General features: G+C 42.4%; 1 long non-coding RNA gene across 1 annotated transcript in view; it reads right to left on the bottom strand.

The window, feature by feature from the left end:
* LOC311517307 overlaps positions 1–2,645 on the bottom strand; it is a 34,678-nt gene extending 32,033 nt beyond the window's left edge. The window contains exon 1 of the long non-coding RNA XR_014710656.1: positions 2,556–2,645. This is a non-coding gene — a long non-coding RNA (uncharacterized lncRNA). The remainder of the gene's footprint in view (positions 1–2,555) is intronic.
* Between the last annotated feature and the right edge of the window lie 13,127 nt (positions 2,646–15,772).

Raw genomic sequence — 15,772 nt, 5'->3', positions numbered from 1 at the left:
GCAGAGTACAGAGCCCCCTGGCTGCCCCTATGCATAGGAGCCGGATGGAGGATATGCTGCTGCTTCTGGGAGCTGCGTGGAGCCATAGCACGGGCGGAGTGGGGCAAACCCCCAACCGTGCTCCCTGGCAGGAGCTCGAGGGCCCAATTAAAAGGTCTGATGGGCTGGACGCAGCCCATGGGCCATAGTTTGCCCACCCCTGATTTAGGTCCAACAGTTAGACATTACAAAAACCTAATATGAGAGGAGGTGCTTCCATGACTGTCTTTTAAATGCTGATTAAACAGTCTGTGGTTTATCTTAAAACATTCCCTTGCCGCCTATATAAGCTCAACATTGCAGCATTGTACTGCCACATGCAAAAGACAGCAAAACTGAGAAAAACAAAAGTGAAACTGAGTTACCTGATTTGAATGAAACATGAAAAGGAAACAAATGGCATGAATCAGAAGATTAGATTTTAAAATACTTTCATTACTAATAAACTAAGGTGTTCTAAATGCAGGTAATTTAAAGCATCTTATACTCCTCCCAACAGTCTGTCTGTTTATTGTCTCTTGTCTTACACTTAGACTGTAAACTCTGAGATAGGGACAATCTCTTATTCTCTGTCTGTAGAGCATCTAGCACAATACGGTCATGGTCCGTGACTGAGGCTACTAGGCATTACAGTAACACTACTACTGATAAATTTACACAACACTGTAGGAAATGTGTATACAGAAAGACAAAGTCCCTTCCTTATACGAGCTACTTACAGAATCACTCAGATTACCAGGGTACTTGAAACTAGCAATTCAAACATAATAAGAGACAGAAGCAATTTCAGTGGTGAGATCTGTGTTGGAAATCTTTGCAGAAGAAGGGCATTTTAAGGAAGGCTATGTGTAACAGAGTGGCTTGCCCCATTGGCTGAAGAGCCTGGGCTGAGCCAACCTGATTACAGAATGAGCATCACCTGAAGGGAATCAGGCAATTATCCATGAAGAGCAGAAGGTGGCTGCAGTAAAGGGGGGAAAAGTCAAGTTTATGTGGTGACAAGGCTCAGCTGGGGAAAGAATGTGAGTGCCAGGCAGAAAGCTGAGAGAGTAAGGAAAAGCTCTCCAGGCAGGGAGGCTTGGGAGATCTTGATGGAAACAACAAAGAGACTGAGACCCGAGAAGAACTTAAGAGGCTGGGTAGGAAGTGGCCCAGGGAAAACTGAAGTACAGGTAAAGAAGTGACCTTGCTGTTCTCTATAGAGCTCTGGGCCAGGAATCAGAGTGTTGAATGAGGCTTCCCTACTGGCCCCAAGGAAAGAGGTGTACAAGCCTATCACAAGGGTTATTGAGCCTATCCAGGGAGCGACAGACTCAATAAAAGCCCCAGAGAGGGGGAAGAATCCTTTTAAGGACATTTTTAGAACTTTTAGTTTGGACAATTGTGACCTGAAGGGGGTGGACTCCAGAGGGTGACCCTGCCAGAGGCACAAGTCCCTGGAAGAGAGGACACCCCATTGTCAGAGGGACTATTGGTGGGTGGTGCCTGAGAACCAAGAACTAATATGCCATGTGTGGCCATGAGGGGGTGCCTAGCAATGAGCTGACTCTTACACTATGATAGAACAGGGGGAAAAAGAGGTAAGGCTTGTCACGTGGAAGTGGGAGGTTATTTACAGAAGGAGCAATGTAGAAGGAGGTGCAAAGTCAGAGCTAACTAATGACATGGAAGAGAGGGAGTGGTTGTGAGAGAGGCTATGGTGGTATACACAATGTGAGGGGGTGTAAGAAGAAATAAGTGCATAGACTGACGTGAGGGTGATATTTTATATAGAGCATGTGGTCTTGACACAGAGAATTGGGGAGCTTGAACTTGATGCAGAAGGAAAGGGGAACCCGTGAATTCGAGGAAGGTGATCTTAGCAGCAATATTTGGGAGCCACTGCGTAGGAGAAGTATAGTGGCGGTATGCCAGAGAGCTGAAATGGATGATGTTTAAGGCATGCTGCACAAATAATGTTGTAAAGTCCTAAAGAATCAGTAATATAACTTTAGTGTCCTCATGGCCAAGATGGAGTCTGTTCTGGCCAAGAGATTGCGCGTACAGGAATGCAGCAGGGAAAGTCCCTTCCACCCCAGGGGCACCTGTTCCAAACCCCCCAGAGTGAACACACCCACCCACAGGAAAAGTACAATGGGTATAACAAAGGGAGATATTTATTTACAGAGGGGTGAGAGGAGAAAAACAACAAGGGGAAGAATAGGGGGAGCAGTAGAACACGGTTGCATCCAAACCAAGGCCCCACAGGCCCAATGGTAGCACAGTCTGAAAGGGCAGACGCTGAGCGATGTGTCTGCACACAGAGTTCAGGAGGCCTAAGCAAAGTTCCAGTCCAGTGGTGAGTCTTGGGTGCTCCTGGTCGTCTTAAGCACCAGTGAACTTTTCCCCAACAAACCCCTCCGGTGCCCTCTTCCGCCGCTCTCTGCAAAGCCACACAGAGCGACCGCCTCCTCACTTAACTAGCTAGCAGCCTCCCTCCTTATTCCCAATGCAGAGTCACAAGCCCCAGTACTCACAGCTCTGGGCAGCAGTGATACTGGGTCCAGCACTGGCCTGTCCCTGGCACAGTGCTCCTCCTGTCCTGGGGTGTCCTTGAGCGGCCGCCCTGTTCTTCCCAGGCTTCAGGCAGGTTCTCTGCTGCTTCACTTTGTCCAGGGCCTCCAGGCTGCAGCCCTTCTCACCCCACAGCTCCAGACCCCACCCCCAAGTTTCCCTCTTTACTCTCACTGCTCCCCCTCCCTCCCAGGAAAAAGATTTAAAGGGGCCATGTTCTCTAACCCCCAAAGGGGTTACATACAAATCTGATTTTCTTGTATTTATGTGTATTCCCCACACTGGCAGAGAGGAAGTTAACTGAAGCCAGAGAGCAGTTAGTGCATCTGGAGGGTGGGCCAGGCCCAACTGGGTGGTTGAATTAAGGATGAATTCTCACTGTGAGGAATGGGAGTGACTAATAAAGGAAGGCATTCAGTGCACAGAAGAGGCAAGAGGCCCAGGGGGGAGTAGTCTTGGGGATAGTTTCCCAAGAAAAGATCTCTGGTAAAGGGCCAGGAGAGATGCTGGGAAATGGCAGGAGTGGAGTGAGCATCTGTAGTGAGCCTTGACAAAGAGGTAGCTCGAGGGTTGGGGTTTTGGGAAGGAAAAATGTATAGACAGTTAGTCAGTCATAGTCAGCCTTGGGAGCGGCAGAAAAGGAGCCAGACCGCCATGGAGAAAACTCTTGGATGTGTCTCTCTTTACAAGAACAGGCAAGGGCTCTGCAGAGCCCAGGGGAAGGGCTGAAGAGTCTGCAGATGAATGAGCTGAGGCAGGGACTGGGGAAAAGGGCTTAGAGACAGGCCAAAGTAGGAAGTAGTCGGGGAGTACACCTTAGCTGCTTGTTAGAGGGTCCCTGGACTGAAGGCCAGAGCAAAAAGAGGACCTGGTTTCCCTTACCTACTCTTGAGGAAGTTGGTGGGAAAGCCCTTTGATAAGGGGGCAAAGACCATTAAGCCTAAGTCAGGCTGATGACATGATGTAAGGTCATGGGACTCTATTACTCTGGAAGGGGTCGGACTGAATGTTACATGGGCTGAGTCATGAAAAGAAGCAGATGGGTGCTGGGCCGGAGTAGCTGTTGGCAGTAGGGTGCAAGAGGAGGACAGCCTAGCCATAAGGGGGCATGCTGGCTGGTGAGTCACTCATACTCCATGACATAACAATATAGAGCTACCTGGGACTTTCATGGCTGTCACTGGCACTTAGATACCCTTCAGATGGGTACTTTAGAAATACTGAGAGGCTATAATTTATACTGCGGGCACTTGGGAACTTCAGGGGAAGAGTTTGCATAGAACTGACTCTTCTATACCAAAAACTCCAGTGTTAGTAAAGGAACCAGATCCTCAGCTGGTATAATTGGGCAAAACTGCACTGAAGTCAGTGGAGCTGTATCCATTTACAGAAGGTGAGAATCTCTGTTATATCTTAGGAGTATAGGGCCTAGAACACAGTTATAACAGATCTGATTTGATCCAATAGAGGGCAGTAGTACACAAGCACACTAACCTTACATTGCTGTTGACTCTGTCTTGTTGGAAATAGAGATACTAATACACTTAGTTAGCTTCGGGTTTTAAAAAGCATATTTTTTAATTTAGCCAACTTATTTTCTGCTTCACTGGTAAAAGCAAACAGCAGGAGATTTTTTTTGTAATGTTTAAGGCTGGCCTCCTCCAGACATCCTGTATTTCTTAAAATAACTACTGGAGTACCTTGGTTAAGGAAGTTTCCCTTGTTCAGATCCTGTCACATTCTGTTCTGTGTAACCAAACCCAAAAACATATAATATTACGCTTTACCAAATATGGGTTGTTATTTTTTAAACTGTACTATAGCCTGTCTTTATATCAAGTTATAATTCATATTTTGCAAATTAAAGAAACGGCCACCATAGTAACAAGCCAACAAGCCTAGTAAATGAGAAAATGATGGAAAAACTGATAGAAATGTCAGATATTTCAGTTCTCTTAGCAAGATCCATTTAAATTCCAATGACTTGTCAATGAAACAGTACCTCTATATCACTGAAACACGCAGCCTCAACTTTATACCTTAGAATGCTTGGGTAGCAATAAAATATTGTAGACTTCAGAAGTAAAAACCATCTGTTAGATACAGTAATTTTTCTGAGGTCAGAGTTAAGGTTGTATTTGTGTGACTGGGGGGGACTGATGTGTGCATTTGGGTAGACTTGACAGAATTTAGTTTTTCTTATAATTTTGAAGAGAAATCAGTGTTTGTGCTTTTTGTTTTTTTCAGTTATCACTTTACAGTTTCACAGTTGTGGAAAAGTATGGAGGGTCATGATAATTTAGTGACCATATATGTTAAGATTCAAAAAGTTAAAGCCTTGTAACTGTTAAAACACAAATTGTCAACATCACATGTCAAAAATACACAAAGTAAATATCCTTAAATTGAATTCTTTAAGTTCTCAAGCAGCATTTTTCTTTGGCTATCTGTAAATGTTGATTATTGATGGAAACACCTTCTGTTTTGTGTGTATTGTAAAATTGAAATTTACTGACATTTACCGATTAAAAAAAAAAAATCTAATGCTTCCCAGCCTAATGATGCGTGGCTGTATGTTGGGAATGAAAGGGAATTGTGGTGCTGAGGAGTCTGTGAATATGTTTGGGGATTATGGTTTTTGGATGGCATGGGCTATGAATCGAGGTTGGCGGGGATGTTAGTCACCTTAGCTGGTTATCTCTTTGGTGTGATAGAGGTGTGTTTTTTGTTTTGTTTTTGTTTTTTTAAATTGCATTGACGGGAAAGATACTTGAACAACATCAACTCTAAAATAATGAAATTTTTCATCTGGGACAAGAAAGCAAATCCTTCTTATTTATCCTTTTCTGGCTTTCTTCATGAACTTGTACTTTCATGTATGAACATGATGTAACAGCATAAACTGATTATTAGAGCGATTCATAATATGTCCATGAAAAGTACATGAAGTATAGTAGCAAAGCCACCCAACAGAGGTAGTGTTGTTTAGTGGCTGGAGCAAGGGCCTTGGAATCAGTTTATAGTCTTGGTTTTGCCACAGATTTAGTGTATCTTTGGCAAGTCATTTTAAGATGTCTATGTTTCAGTTCACCAGTTAGCTAATGCTAAGTATACCCATTTTACAATCTAATGGACTTGTTATGTGAGGCATATAAATCAATGTCTGCAAAGTGTTTAGAGATTCTCAGGGGGAAGTTCCTCTGTAAATAGAAGATGGTAATGACAAATCCATCAGGATTTCCTTCAATCTAGATCATTTTGGGCCTTTATATATATTTTTGACTTCTTACTATGGAATTTAGAAGACCTCTTAAAAAGGGAACACAGTAAAAGACAACGTCAAAGCATTTCTTTCACTTTTACCAGACTCCAGGGATACAAACCTGTACTGGGAAATGTTGTACTTTCCAAAATATAAGTTCCAATTATCACGTAAATGTTTATTTGCTTCAGTGGTTAAGTCATGATGACTTGGAGGGATCACTCTGCTTAGTTATAGTTTACTGTACCACAGTAACTAGAAAAATATTATTCAGTTTGTTTCATAGTAAAGTGACAAATTCACCTACATAGAATCTGACTATTTTCAAATGGTAAACTTAGTCCTCATCAAACCCCTGAGTTTCTTTCAAGGCAAACTGAAGACACACTTGTCCAAAAAGAGTCAATAGAATAACAGTAACATGCATGGAAAGACTCCACATCTAAATGGCTGTTTGCTTGCATGATTTATACTGAAGGAAACTTACTTCACATAGCTGGTACATGTTGGTCAATCACTATACCTAGGCACTCCCACTTGTGCTTCCTGAGAGAGAAAAAAGAATTTTGCTACTTTTATACACTATATATCACTTGCTTATTTAGCCTAAAGCTTCATTCCTTACCATCTGGGAGGCTGCATATGTCTAAGGCCACGTAGGGGAACTCGGTTCCTTATTAATGAGAACTGTGTCTTAAAATAAGCCCCAAATGAGTAAATAAATGATTCAAGCAAGGCTATATAATCTTGAAATGGGTATTCTTCCTTTTCTCACAGGAAAACATCTTATAAATAAGCTTTTCCTCATGGCATTTTAGGCATCAAAGCATAAACACCCCAATTAAGTCCACACTCTCCTGTATAGGTGAATAGCTGTATCTTCAAATGACGTACATCACCAAGCAACTCAGCACTCTCCCGATTTAATTCTGACAGGCAAGAACAGGTGGATGCCATGCAGCTTAAACTTGGAAAGATGACCCCAAATGACTTTTAACTTACCTTATCTTACAACCATCAGATGTAAGGGTTAATTAAGGATCTTCCAGAGGGGACATAGGATGTTCAGGTGAAAGGTAAAGGGAAGAATGTGCTGACACAGAAACAGGTCAGATGCTTTTTCTAAGGCTCAAAAATGATGTTAAGCTCAGTATACAGTGAAGAGCACTCCACTATTCTTAACATGAGAATGTGTGTCTTCATCTCCAATAAATTAAAATAACAGTCTATGGCTGATGTGCTCGTGTAAATCTGCATATTGCTTCATCCATGCAGAGCAGGGATCGTGTTAGGTAGTCACAGTATATGAGTGATGAGCTTGGAGATGGCTTGCTCAGTGTCAAACTTGAGATGAAGTGTCTTTCAAATGGCAGGAATTGTATACAAGATGGATGGGACAAACAACGATTTAAAACTAGGGCTGTCAAGCAATTTAAAAAAATTAATCATGCAATTAATCGTACTGTTAAACAGAAGAGAATACCATTTACTTAAATATTTTTGGATGTTTCTATATTTTTAAATATATTGATTATGATTATAACAGAATACAAAGTGTATGGTACTCACTTTATATTTTTGATTACAAATATTTGCATTGTAAAAAAGAAACAAAAGAAATAGTATTTTTCAATTCACCTAATACAAGTACTGAAATGCAATCTCTTTATCATGAAAGTTGAACTTACAAATGTAGAATTACAAAAATAAACTGCATTCAAAAATAAAACAATGTAAAACTTTAGAGCCTGTAAATGTAAACAAACTTATTTGTCTTAGTGATTGGCTGAACAAGAAGTAGGACTATGTGGACTTGTAGCCTCTAAAGTTTTAAACTGTTTTAGTTTTGAGTGCAGTTATTTAACAAAGAACACATTTGTAAATTGCACTTTCACAATAAAGAGATTGCACTACCGTACTTGTATGAGGTGAATTGCAAAATACTGTTTTGTTCTTTACAGTGCAAATATTTGTAACAAAAAATAATGTAAAGTGAGCACTGTATACTTTGTACTCTGTGTTGTAATTGGAATCAATATATTTGAAAATGTAGAAAAACATCCACAATATTTAATTATTTTCAATTGATATTCTATTGTTTAGCAATGTGATTAATTGTGATTGGTTTTTTTGTTAATCATGTGAGTTAACTGTGATTAATTGAAAGCCCTATTTAAGGCCTTTATTTCCCTCACCTGTATAATTTCCTGTGTTGACTCCATGTGTCAGTAGTCATCCATAGACCTTTCCTTGCACCAGACTCTTACAAGGTCAAATAATAGAACTTTCTTCCCTGAACAACCTTTCATAACCGCCATTCAGAGGAAATGGTGCATTTATCTCCAAGCTCACAGCCCTGAGCTGTCAGCACACAACTTAAACTGGGCCTAATCAAGCAAGGTGTGGAGCTCCACTCCCATTCTTAACACCTACTTGGCAGTGCTCAGCACCTTGAAGAATCAGACCTTTAGGAACCAATGTGAAGGCTTTGGCCTAAATGCTGGGGTAGAACCAGTAGAGCAGAGAGCGGATTTGGCCCACAATTTATCTAATATTACCGTCTGTCGAGAGGCTGTAGGCGAGATTCTCCTCTTGGCTACATAGGTGTCATGCCATTTCATTCCAGTCAGTGGGATTGAATTAATATATCTAAGAGGAGAACTCTTAAACCTAATACTAGTATTTCAAATAATTTTCAAAGCTGCGTCAATATTCGCTGTGGAAAGATCCAGGATAGTCTACTTGCATTTTCTGGTAAATTTATCCCCATATTTATAATTTGGTCTCAAACTAAAGAAGAAAGTAGCACTCTGACCCACCAAATGGTAAAGGAAAGAAGTAAAATTTAGCTTTACACACTTGCAACGGGGGGACTAGCATTTGCTATAGGTTCTGTGCTATGTAACTGATACTCCATAGTTAGGGCCCTTCATTTTCAGTTTTTATTTTATTTTTTTCTGGGAATTTCAGTGTTTGTTATCACAACAACAAAACCAGGGGAAAATCAGTGCAAAAACATTTTCTGGGTAAATATTGGGGTTTATTTTGGTGGACAGAAAGATGTGGGAATATATTCAATAGATTAATGCTTTGAATTCTGTTCATCGGTGTAGTTTGCTGTAGAGCTAAAACAGAACTCAAAACACAGTGCCATCTCTGAGTTTAAGAAAACAATACATCTCTAATCCCCAAATAAAACTCTTCATTTGAATAAACAGTTTACTGTTGTAGACTGTGATAAATGAAGGGGGAGGTAGCTCCCTTTTACGGACACCCAGCCAGTTAGCTGTTGGTAGCTGTTCTCTACTTGCTTTACTGTAAAGGGTTAACAAGTCCACAAATAAAAGGAAGGGGAGTGGACACCTGACCAAAAGAGCCAATGGGAGGACTAGAACTTTTTACAATTGGGGGGGGGAGGGGAAACATTCCCTTTGTCTTTCCCTCTGCTCTCCAGGGAGAGGAGACACATAGCAGCAATGTTATAAGAAGCTTTAAGTCAGGTATGGAAAATCATCAGATCATACATCAGACAGAGGATGTGGAAAAAGCTAATGTACTCAATGCTTTTTTTGCCTCTGTTTTCCCTAACAAGGTCAGCTCCCAGACTGCTGCGCTGGGCATCACAAAATGCGGAAGAGATGGCCAGCCCTCTGTGGAGATAGAGGCGGTTAGGGACTATTTAGAAAAGCTGGATGTGCACAAGTCCATGGGGCCGGACGAGTTGCATCCGAGAGTGCTGAAGGAATTGGCGGCTGTGATTGCAGAGCCACTGGCCATTATCTTTGAAAACTCGTGGTGAACCGGGGAAGTCCCGGATGACTGGAAAAAGGCTAATGTAGTGCCAATCTTTAAAAAAGGGAAGAAGGAAGATCCTGGGAACTACAGGCCAGTCAGCCTCACCTCAGTCCCTGGAAAAATCATGGAGCAGGTCCTCAAAGAATCAATCCTGAAGCACTTGCATGAGAGGAAAGTGATCAGGAACAGCCAGCATGGATTCACCAAGGGAAGGTCATGCCTGACTAATCTAATCGCCTTTTATGATGAGATCACTGGTTCTGTGGATGAAGGGAAAGCAGTGGATGTATTGTTTCTTGACTTTAGCAAAGCTTTTGACACGGTCTCCCATAGTATTCTTGTCAGCAAGTTAAGGAAGTATGGGCTGGATGAATGCACTATAAGGTGGGTAGAAAGCTGGCTAAATTGTCGGGCTCAACGGGTAGTGATCAATGGCTCCATGTCTAGTTGGCAGCCGGTATCAAGTGGAGTGCCCCAAGGGTCGGTCCTGGGGCCGGTTTTATTCAATATCTTCATAAATGATCTGGAGGATGGTGTGGATTGCACTCTCAGCAAATTTGCGGATGATACTAAACTGGGAGGAGTGGTAGATACGCTGGAGGGGAGGGATAGGATACAGAAGGACCTAGACCAATTGGAAGATTGGGCCAAAAGGAATCTGATGAGGTTCAATAAGGATAAGTGCAGGGTCCTGCACTTAGGACGGAAGAACCCAATGCACAGCTACAGACTAGGGACCGAATGGCTAGGCAGCAGTTCTGCAGAAAAGGACCTAGGGGTGACAGTGGACGAGAAGCTGGATATGAGTCAGCAGTGTGCCCTTGTTGCCAAGAAGGCCAATGGCATTTTGGGATGTATAAGTAGGGGCATAGCGAGCAGATCGAGGGACGTGATCGTTCCCCTCTATTCGACATTGGTGAGGCCTCATCTGGAGTACTGTGTCCAGTTTTGGGCCCCACACTTCAAGAAGGATGTGGAAAAATTGGAGAGAGTCCAGCGAAGGGCAACAAAAATGATTAGGGGACTGGAACACATGAGTTATGAGGAGAGGCTGAGGGAGCTGGGATTGTTTAGCCTGCAGAAGAGAAGAATGAGGGGGGATTTGATAGCTGCTTTCAACTACCTGAAAGGGGGTTCCAAAGAGGATGGCTCTAGACTGTTCTCAATGGTAGCAGATGACAGAACGAGGAGTAATGGTCTCAAGTTGCAGTGGGGGAGGTTTAGATTGGATATTAGGAAAAACTTTTTCACTAAGAGGGTGGTGAAACACTGGAATGCGTTACCTAGGGAGGTGGTAGAATCTCCTTCCTTAGAGGTTTTTAAGGTCAGGCTTGACAAAGCCCTGGCTGGGATGATTTAACTGGGAATTGGTCCTGCTTTGAGCAGGGGGTTGGACTAGATGACCTTCTGGGGTCCCTTCCAACCCTGATATTCTATGATACCTAGAACTACTTATTTGAAACCCCAGATATGTAAGTAGATCAGGAAGTGTCTAGAAAGATGCAATTAAGTTTATTTCTGTTTATTTCTTATTGGCTTGTGGACTCCTCTGTGCTAATCCCAAATGCTTTTGTTTTGCTTGCAACCTTTAAGCTGTATCTCAAGGAGGTTATTCTTGATGTTTATTTTTTGTAAGTCTAGCAAAAGCCTAAGTTCCAAATGTATTTTCCTTCTTTCTTTCTTTTTTTCTTTTCTGTTTTTGTTTTTAATAAAATTTACCTTTTTTAAGAACAGGATTGGATTGTTGTGTCCCTAAGACGATTGTGCCTATGATGTTTAATTAGCTGGTGGCAACTGCTGATTTTCTTTGTTTTTTCTCCGCTCTTCCCTGGAAGGGGGTGGTGAAAGGGCTTGAGGGTGGTGGGCGTGAGCTTCATCAGATGCGCATGCACTTCAGTACGTGTGTGTGTGTTTGTTTGTTTGTGTGTATCTTCTAAACTAATACACAGCCTTACTTTAACAAGCAGCTTTGCATATACACACAGACTAATGTATTATCATAATACATAGTTTCATGCAATGTATTTTCCTAATAAAAAGTTATTTTTTATATATTATTCATACAAAAAAGGGTGAAAATCAGAAAAAAATGAATAATACTTTTTGTAAAAATCAGCTTAAACTGAAAACAAAGGGGCTTATCCGTAATGGATTCATTTCATATTTAGGAAGCAGTATTATCTAGTCGGTGGAGACTTGAGTTCTGTGTTTAACTCTTCCACTGACTTTGTGGTCTTTAATAAGTCATTTACTGCCCTTTCTGCATTGGTCTTTCAATCTGGAAAAATATTACAGTAGCCCCATCTGTACAGTGCTTTGAGTAACTTTGATGAAGACTACCATTCAGTCCTGAGAAAAGACGACTGAAGGGGAACGTGACAAATCTTCAGATAAGTTAAAGGCTGTTAAAAAAAGGATGGTGATCAATTGTTCTCCATGTCCATTGAAGGCAGGCCAAGAAAGAATGGCCTTAATCTGCAGCAAGTCAGATTTAGGTTAAATGTTAGGAAAAACTTTCTAACTATAAGGATAGTTAAGCACTGGCATAGGCATCCAAAGAACATTGTCAGGGATTCCATATTGGAGGTTTTTAGGGACAGGTTAGACAAGCACCTCTCAGGGTTGGTCTATGGTACATTGATCATGGGTAGTGATCAATTGCTCCATGTCTCGTTGTCAGCCAGTATGAAGCAGAGTGCCCCAAGGGTCGGTCCTGGGGCTGGTTTTGTTCAATATCTTCATTAATGATCAAGAGGATGGTGTGGATTGCAAGTTTGCGGATGACACTAAACTGGGAAGAGTGGTAGATATGCTGGAGGGTAGGGATAGGATACAGAGGGACCTAGACAAATTAGAGGATTGTGCTAAAAGAAATCTGATGAGGTTCAACAACGACAAGTACAGAGTCCTGCACTTAGGATGGAAGAATCCCATTAACTGCTACAGACAAGGGACTGAGTGGCTAGGCAGCAGTTTTGTAGAAAAGGACCTGGGGGTTACAGTGGATGAGAAACTGGATATGAGTCAACAGTGTGCCCTTGTTGCCAAGAAGGCTAACGGCATTTTGGGCTGTATAAGTAGGAGCATTGCCAGCAGATTGAGGGACGTGATCATTCCCCTCTATTCAGCGTTGGTGAGACCTCATCTGGAGTACTGTGTCCAGTTTTGGGCCCCACACTACAAGAAGGATATGGAAAAATTGGAAAGAGTCCAGTGGAGGGCAACAAAAATTATTAGGGGGCTGGAGCACATGATTTATGAGGAGAAGCTGAGGGAACTGGGATTATTTAGTCTACAGAAGAGAGAGCTGCTTTCAACAACCTGAAAGGGAGTTCCAAAGAGGACGGATCTAGACTGTTCTCAGTGGTAGCAGATGACAGAACAAGGAGTAATGGTCTCAATTTGTATTGGGGAAGGTTTAGGTTGGATATTAGGAAAAACTTTTTCACTAGGAGGGTAGTGAAGCACTGGAATGGGTTACCTAGGGAGGTGGTGGAATCTCCTTCCTTAGAGGTTCCAAGGTCAGGCTTGACCAAGCCCTGGCTGGGATGATTTAGTTGAGGATTGGTCCTGCTTTGAGCAGGGGGTTGGACTAGATGACCTCCTGAGGTCCCTTCCTACCCTGATATTCTATGTATATTTGGCCCTGCCTCCGCACAAGGGGCTGGCTTAGATGATTTCTTGAGGTCCCTTCCAGCCTGATGTTTCTATGATAGCAATCTCCTTGGTATTACTGTAGCTGTGCAGGATAACAACTCACATGCTGGTTCAACCTGAAAGAACAGATATTTTGATGGTATGTTCTGTTGTGAATGATAATCCTTACAAGAAAAGAGATATCGGATTTCGAATCCTTTACCAAGGCACTATCATCCCTATTTTGCAGATGGAGAAACTGAAGCACAGAGGAATTAGTCACTTCTTCCACATTAAACACTGAGTGTGTGACTCTGCCACAGACTATCTACTCCTTCTACCCTCCATTCACATTGTCATTTTAGACGCTAAGATCTTGGAGGCAGAAATTGTTTTGCATTGGTTTGTACAGTGCCCGTTACAATGGGGCCCGGATCCTGATTGGGAGGTGTTGGATGCTATTGTAATGTAAATACTTAACTTCCCCAAAGTTTGTTTGTGCTCAGAATTAGTGTTATGCTTTGGTCGTTCTGTAGTAATAGGTTTTAGTTGTGAATTCAGATCTAAATCTAAATCTAGATTCCCCAGACGGGCTGGTTTGGGCCTGTCTCTATTTCCAGCCCAATTCAGATGCCCAAGAAGCTTGGAAAGGCTCTGGATAAACATCTGAACTACTCGGTGTTTGTCAGCATCAAATCGGCACTTACTTTATTAGTATGAACATTTTTGTTGCCAAGGTTTACAGCTAATTTGATGAGAGCAGTGATAATGCAAGTATGTGAACTGTTACCCCACCCAGTTACCTCACCCCACCTTAAGGAAATAGAATGTTGCTTGTGCAAGGGGATTTTGGTGACTCAGTACTAGTCATTCATTAACAGAAACTCAGTGGTGTGAGCATTGGAGCAATTCCATAGTCAACTACAAAGGCAAACAACTTTATTCACGTATGCCTTTATTGTAAACTAGACTATGAAACATTATTTTTTTGGTCCATTTGCATTGCTGGTAAATCTTGAATTTATCTGTTGGCTTGTGACAGCCTGTGAGGAAAACGCTTCACTTACCCCAGTCATATCATTTTTGAACATCAGTAGTGCTAAATCTTGAACAGTAACTGAGCTGTGAAAGGAGAGGGCTGTGAAAACAAGTTGTGTTTTCCAGCAGGATTTTGAGCAGAATGAAAACCATGAACAGAATTAACTTTCAGAACTTCACCTTTTCAGATGGAAGCATGCCCCCTTCTGTCAATGTTCTTTAGTTTGTCCTTGAAATGCTCTGGACCTGAAATGCTAGGTGGCAAAGGCCATGAGGAATGGGAATAGAGAGATAGTCTTCATTGGTTCAAACTCAGCTAATTTGGTAGTGACATTGGCAGGGGACTATATTATGAGTCTGAGGAACAATTCTGCCATTGTAAATCTAGAGCAGGGGTTGCCAAACTTACTGACCCTCTGAGCCACATGCGACAATACATGGGAGGCACCTGCCAGGGCCCTGCTCCTCCTGAGCCCTGGCAGGCACACTCAAGGGGGTTGAAGCCCCGAGGCCCTCCGCCCCGCTGGGCAGAAACCCCTACTCCACCACCCTACTGCAAGGCAGAGGTCCCAAGCTCCCCAGTCTGATAGTTGGTGAATGGGGAGGGCAATTTTTCCCTCCCCATATTTCATCTGTTTGCATGCGTCTCAGTTCTATACACTGGCACTGTAAACACTGTGATACATATTAATGGCAGTAAGAGATGCTGTCATAGTTACCAGGTGAACTGTGCTTTATACCCCTTCTTGTCCCTCTCAAATACACAAGCCTGGCTTCCTTCATCTTTCTCAAAGGTGGAACCTACAGTCCAACTGCTCTGGGGCTGGATCTCTGTGTGGCATTCCCCTGCATCTCCCAACCCCATTAACATAACAGGTCCAGCTGTGCTTGACATCTGAAAGTCCTTTTCCTCTGGGGCCTGTTACTGGAGTGTAATTAAAATGACTCGCACATCATCTTCAGCACAAAGCATTATTTATGTATACTGGGTCTGAGTGAGCTCTTCCTTGACATCTTGTGATGAACTGGCGGGGGGTGGGGGGATTTCAGGAATGGTATTTGCATAAATACCTACATTGCCTTGGCAAAGCAGCTCCATCATACTGCACACCTATGTGATGAATTTTGGTTGGTGTTGGGTTACAAATCATCTTAGTATTCAGTGCAGGGATAATGAAATATTTTCCTTGTTCTAAGGGCAGCAGAACTGTACTTAGCCTGCCATGATTGAGGGAGTCACCCTAAATTGAACCTCACCATCTAAGCAGGGGACAAGTATGCCAAATCCTAGTGGAGGGAGTGGTGGTGGTGAGCTCTGCTTAAGGAGTCCTAGATACCATTTGACTTGAACCTCCCTTCTCCACTGTTTGTTTTAAAGACAGAGCTGATTAGACTCAATTGAGAGTCCTTGTTTTGTTCAGTGATCACTAGAGCTGAAATCACAGATAA

This window comes from Lepidochelys olivacea (genome assembly GCF_965140295.1).
Source record: "Lepidochelys olivacea isolate rLepOli2 genome assembly, chromosome: 2".
Classification (NCBI taxonomy): domain Eukaryota; kingdom Metazoa; phylum Chordata; order Testudines; family Cheloniidae; genus Lepidochelys; species Lepidochelys olivacea.
The sequence above is the reverse complement of the archived record's forward strand: the minus strand, read 5'-3'. Positions and strand labels throughout refer to the sequence as shown.